This window comes from Arachis hypogaea, chromosome 17 (assembly GCF_003086295.3).
Source record: "Arachis hypogaea cultivar Tifrunner chromosome 17, arahy.Tifrunner.gnm2.J5K5, whole genome shotgun sequence".
In the NCBI taxonomy this organism is placed as follows: domain Eukaryota; kingdom Viridiplantae; phylum Streptophyta; class Magnoliopsida; order Fabales; family Fabaceae; genus Arachis; species Arachis hypogaea.
Genome location: NC_092052.1, coordinates 88,433,521 through 88,439,444, shown reverse-complemented (window position 1 = coordinate 88,439,444; position 5,924 = coordinate 88,433,521). Strand labels below are relative to the sequence as shown.

At 39.1% G+C, this 5,924-nt stretch overlaps 1 non-coding gene across 1 annotated transcript; it reads left to right on the top strand.

Annotated features, from left to right (window-relative positions):
- Positions 1-871: 871 nt before the first annotated feature.
- Positions 872-978, top strand: LOC112768208 (small nucleolar RNA R71). The gene has a single exon (XR_003185645.1). It is a non-coding gene; the product is annotated as a small nucleolar RNA R71 (small nucleolar RNA).
- The last annotated feature ends 4,946 nt before the right edge of the window (positions 979-5,924 follow it).

The following is a 5,924-nucleotide window of genomic DNA, read 5'->3' as shown; positions in this document are numbered from 1 at the left end:
AGTAACCATCTTACAATCTTCCCATCTGACTTTGTTTGCTTCACCTCTTGGATTTTTCTCTGTGTCACTTGGGAAGCTATCAGTAGGTTTGGGAATCTTCTCAGATAGGTATCCCACTTGAATTTCCAGCCTCTTGATGGTGTCTCCCTAATTCTTGATATTGGCTTGCACCTCCTCTTTGAACACCTTGTTATCTTGAATCTCCTTGCATATGCCTTCAAGTAGAGTCTCAATCCTTGATAGTCTTTCTTCCGATGATGGAGAGTTGAGATTGGAAGGATGAGAAGGGCCATTTTGACTTTGGTATGGATGTTGAGAAGTGTTGTTGGGTGAGTGTTGGGATGATCTCTGTGTGGAGTGTTGGTGAGTTGCATTGTTGTTGGGGTTGTGGCGTCTCTGATCTTGGCCTTGGTCTTGTTGATTTCCCCACCCAAAATTTGGGTGGTTTCTCCAACCAGGATTATATGTTTTGGAGTATGGGTCATGGTTCTGCCTAGGTGAATTCCCAATGTAGTTGGCTTGTTCCTGATCACCCTCTGCTTCTTCATTCACTCCTTCTTGGGTTGCTGCTGAAGTGGTGATTGCTGCTACTTGATTTCTCTCCATCTTCTTGGTGAGGTCAGCTAATTGCTTGGTAATCATCTTGTTTTGAGCTAGCAATGCATCCACATTGTCCAGCTCCATTAATCCTCTAGTATTGCCTCTTTCAGAAGCATAGAAGTAGTCATTCTCTGCTACAGTCTCAATGACATCTATGGCTTCTTCAATGGTCTTCTTCTTGTTCAGAGATCCCCCGAATGAGTGGTCTACTGCCTTCTTTGATTCATACGAAAGGCCTTCATAGAAAATGTGCAACTGCACCCATTCATTGAACATATCTGGCGGGCATCTTCTTGTCAAGTCTTTAAACATCTCCCATGCTTCATATAGAGTCTCACCATCCTGCTGCCTGAATGTTTGTACCTCAGCTCTCAACCTGTTGATCCGTTGAGAAGGATAGAATCTTGCCAAGAACTTGTTCACCACATCTTCCCAGGTTGCTAAAATCTCCTTTGGAAAGGATTCCAGCCATTTAGATGCTTTGTCCTTGAGTGAGAAGGGAAACAGAAGTAGTCTATAGGTGTCAGGATGAACACCATTAGACTTCACAATATCGCATATCCTCAGGAAGGTGGTTAGATGTTAATTGGGGTCTTCTTGGACACTTCCTCCGAATCAACAATTGTTCTGAACAAGGGTGATGAGCTGTGGCTTTAGTTCAAAGTTGTTGGCATGTATAGTTGGCCTTTGGATGCTACTTCCATAGTTTCCTGGGTTTGGGTTGATGTAAGAACCCAGAACTCTTCTTTCTTGTCCAGCCTGATGCGCTGGACCTTCTCTGCCATGGTTGTGAGCCTCTTCTTCATGATGGTTCTCCATATTCTCCTCCATGTCTGGTTCAAAGTACTCTTCCTCTTCCTCATCACCAACTACTCTCTATCCTCTTGCTTCCCTCCTTAATCTAAGGAAGGTCCTCTCAGGTTCAGAATCAAAGGAAGTTGAAGCCCTGCTTCTTCTACCTGTCATACAACCAACAAAGCAAAAGCAAGAGAGATAGATGCAGATAGTAATTTCTACAAAAATGCTATTAGTGTGAGTAATGCAATATATCAAACAGTTAGTGGGTTAGTGGCTGAATTATAAACTAAGAAAATGGGTAGGGGAAAGGGAAGAAAATAGCTAAACAGAAAGTAAATTACTCAAATGAACTTAAATCAAATAAAATAAAAACAAATGCTCAATCTAGTTATCCACCAATTTAATCATTGTTGATACAAAATCAATCCCCGGCAACGGCGCCATAAACTTGATGCACAGAAACTTGTCTCTCAACAAATTTCCTTCGGCAAGTATACCGAATTGTCGTCAAGTAAAAACTCACAGTAGAGTGAGGTCGAATCCCACAGGGATTGATTGGTCAAGAAACTTTAATTGGAAGAATGTTCTAGTTAAGCTAAGTAGAAAGTGAGTTGAGAATTGCAGGAAATTAAATGGCGGGAAAGTAAATAGCAGAAAATAAATGACGGGAAGTAAATTGCAGAATCTTAAATGGGGAAGGGAAGTTTAGCATGGAAGTAAATGGCAATAAGTAAAGAGAATGGGTAAGATCAGAAATGGGGAATTCATTAGGCTTAGGAGATGTTGCATTCTCCGGATCAAGTTCATTTTCATCTCTTCCTCAATCAATGCATTCATTGATCTGCTTGGCAATCTTAAGTGATTGAAATCTAATTCCTTGGTAATTCAATCTCTCAAATCAGATCAATAGCCAATTCCTTGGTCTAATTGCTCATGAGAAGAGATGAAGTGTGGTCACCGATTATACCACATGTATTTCCAAATCAAAGTATTAGGAGAATTATATGTCACTATATCCGCCCAAACCCCAATTCAGTCCAACATGAGAAAACATTTCTAGCATGATCTCTTCATCCCTTTTCCAAGGTTCAGAAGAGATCCAAGTATGAATAGCTTCTTTTCCAAGATAACTACTCAATTGGATGAAGATTGAAAGCTTTCTAGTAAAATCAAGAGAAAAGAAAGAAGAAGGATTATGAAAACTATTATTGATCCATCAAATTACAACAGAGCTCCCTAACCCAATGAAAGAGGTTTAGTTGTTCATAGCTCTGGGAATGGAAAGCAAAGATGGAGAGTACATTCTGAAAATTAAACTAGAAGTGCAGAGAAAGTAAAATACAGAGAGTAATTCTAATCATGCCCAAAAGCTCATTTTTTCTCGTTCAAAGCTCTCCCTATTTATACAACTCTTTTGATCTTCTAGTTGCCTCTTCAAGTCTTGGATATGGGCCTTTGGATCTTGAGTTGAAGCAGTTATCTTCTTCAGTGGGCTCAGCTTTACTTGCAGAGAAAGTGTGAAGTAGGCAGGGACTTTAGCTTAGGGCGTTAGTAGTGTTAGCGTTAAGTGAAAATGTGGGGTTGAGACCGTTAGTGACAATCACCTTTTTCACTAACGTTCCTAACCCAAAGTGGTCCATGTTAACTTAAATGTTAGTGGTACTAACGTGACCACTAACGTTGACCCTTGGACCTTCGCAAACGTTACTGGGGTTTACCTTTTTCAATATCGTTGAGAGTACCCCTTTCTCCCTACGTTAGAGTTCACGTTAGAATAGTTAACGTGGCCTTTAACGTAGGCTTGCCAAATCTTCGAGAGCGTTAGTGACACTTACCTTTGTCACTAACACTTCAGAACGCCCATACTTCCCACGTTAGAGTTCATGTTAACTAGGTTAACGTGACTTCTAACGTGGTATTGATAGCCATCTCCAACGTTAGTGACAAAGGTGAGTGTCACTAACGTTGGCTCATCATCCCTCTTCTCCACGTTAGCTTCCACGTTAATGTAATTAACGTGGCAACTAACGTGGCTCATAGTGGCTCAATCCAACATTAGTGACAAAGGTGAGTGTTACTAACGTTGGTGATTTTTGCTCCCTCCACGTTAGAGTCCACGTTAACTAGTTTAACGTGGCTTTTAACGTAGCCAATATGGGCTTAGTCCAACGTTAGTGACAAAGGTGAGTGTCACTAACGTTGGAGTTCTACTTCTCTTCCACGTTAACTTCCACGTTAACATAGTTAACGTGGCAACTAACGTGGGCTATGATGGCTCACGAAGGCGTTATTGGCAATCACTTTTCTCATTAACGTTGCAAGCTAGCCTTCATTCAATGTTAGTGGTCACGTTAGCTAGACTAACGTGGCTACTAACGGGGTTCTTCCTTGCTTCCTTTATCTTGAAATCAGGCAATAAATTGTATCAAAGCTTTGATCCAAGTTATGAGACATGCATCATTCAATTTGTCCTTTAATTCATGCATAATTCTCATGAAATCATGTAAAATTCACAATGTTTGCTTGAATCAAGATGTAAGTGATTATTTACCCAAAACTTGCTTATTTCCTAAGAAAATGCATGAAACTACCTTAAAACCATAAAGAAAAGGCCAGTGAAACTGGCCAAAATGCCCTGGCATCAAGCAACTTGATGACACAGCACCTGTGCAGCAGAGGTGTTTATATGCACTAAAATTCCTAAAGATTCCATAAAAATTCCGTTTGATCTCGAAAAAGCGCCGTTTCTTCGAGGCTAGGCCGTTACATTACCAAAAATAGAATGCATGAGTGTGTGAAAAAGTGAAGAATGGGTAGTTAGGTTAGCTTTGAATTGTATAGGTTGTTACATAGGTTAGGTGGGAAGCTTAATTAGGTGAATCAAAGATTCAAATTCTAGTCCACTTGACCATATGCATCCTTACCTTGACCGTAGCCCCATTACAACCTATGGGAAATACCTCATGATATTTGTATGCATCCATGAAATAATTTTTGATTGTTAGATGAAAAATAAATCTTGGAAAGCATGATTAGAGGAGAATTGAGTGAATCAACCATGCACTTGAGTGACTAGAGCGGATACACATCCAGTGAGGGTTCGTTTGCTCAATTACATGTTTCCACCCATGATCATCTTTTCTTGCAAGTTTGTAAAGTCTTTCAATAACTCAATTCAATTGTGGGTTTGCTTTGATTGCTATTGATTTAGCCCTCGTACTTCTATATGCTTTCTTGGGAATTAATTTATTTTGACCATGTAGTTGCATGCATTTAGATAGATTGCATTTAGATAGATTACATTTAGAAATGTTGCATTTAGGTAGTTTACATTGAATAAATGTTGATACCCTTTGCTTCTTTCTTGAGTTTAGCATGAGGACATGCTTTGTTTAAGTGTGGGGAGGTTTGATAAACCACAATATTGTGGTATATCTTGTGCTTATTTTAGTGGATTTTATCACCTTTTCCCATATTTATTCAATGAAATACTACGGTTTTGTAATTCTCCTTAAATTTGTGCTTAAATGTGAAAACATGCTTAAATTGGTGATTTTAATTCACTTTAATTCCATCAGATGCCTTGATGTGTTCGTTGAGTGATTTCAGATTCATATGGCAAATATTGGATAGAAAAAATGAAGGAAAAGCATACAAAGTGGGAGAACTCATGAAGAAAAGAAGGAACGGCAAAGCTGTCAACCCTGACCTCTTCGCACTTAATTAATCATAACATAAGTTACAGAGGTCTAAATGAGACGGTTCTAGTTGTGTTAGAAAGATAACATCCGGGGCTTCAAAATGATATAAAATTAGCCATAGTTTCTGGGCGTTTAAGACATCATGCATACGCGTGCATCACGCATACGCGTGGGTTGCTGCACGTGACAAACTAAAGGCAACTTGTGGCCAGCGATTTCTGAAGTATTTTGGGCCCAATCCAACTTATTTCTGATGCTATTTCATGCAGAATTTAAGCTTGGGCAAAGAGGGAGCACTTAGTTGTAGAATTGGCATCATGTAGCTTAGTTTCTAGAGAGAGAAGCTCCCTCTTCTCTCTAGAATTAGGGTTCTAGGCTAGTTTGCATCTTAGATCTAAGTCCAATTTCTTGATTTCATCTTGTCTCCTCTACAATTTCTTGTTTCTACACTTGAATTCTCTTAGTTTGTGATGTTAATTTTACTTTCATGTCTCTTTTATGCTCATGCACTCATGTTGGATTTGGATCTCCTTTAATGAAATTTGATATTTGATGCCCTTTTATTGTTGATTTGAGTTGTGATTTTACTTTCTTTGCAATTGGTAGTTGGTAGATTTTACTATTTCTTGCACATTTTCCATGCTTTTCTCTTATGCCTTCCAAGTGTTTGACAAAATGCTTGGTTGGATATTAGAGTAGATCTTGAGCATTCTTGGCTTAGGAAGAGTAATTAGGCCATCTTGAGTCATGAAAACCCAACTTATGTTGGTGATCTAGAGTTGTTAGCTAATATTGTTTCCATTGATGCTAATCTTTTGCTAATTC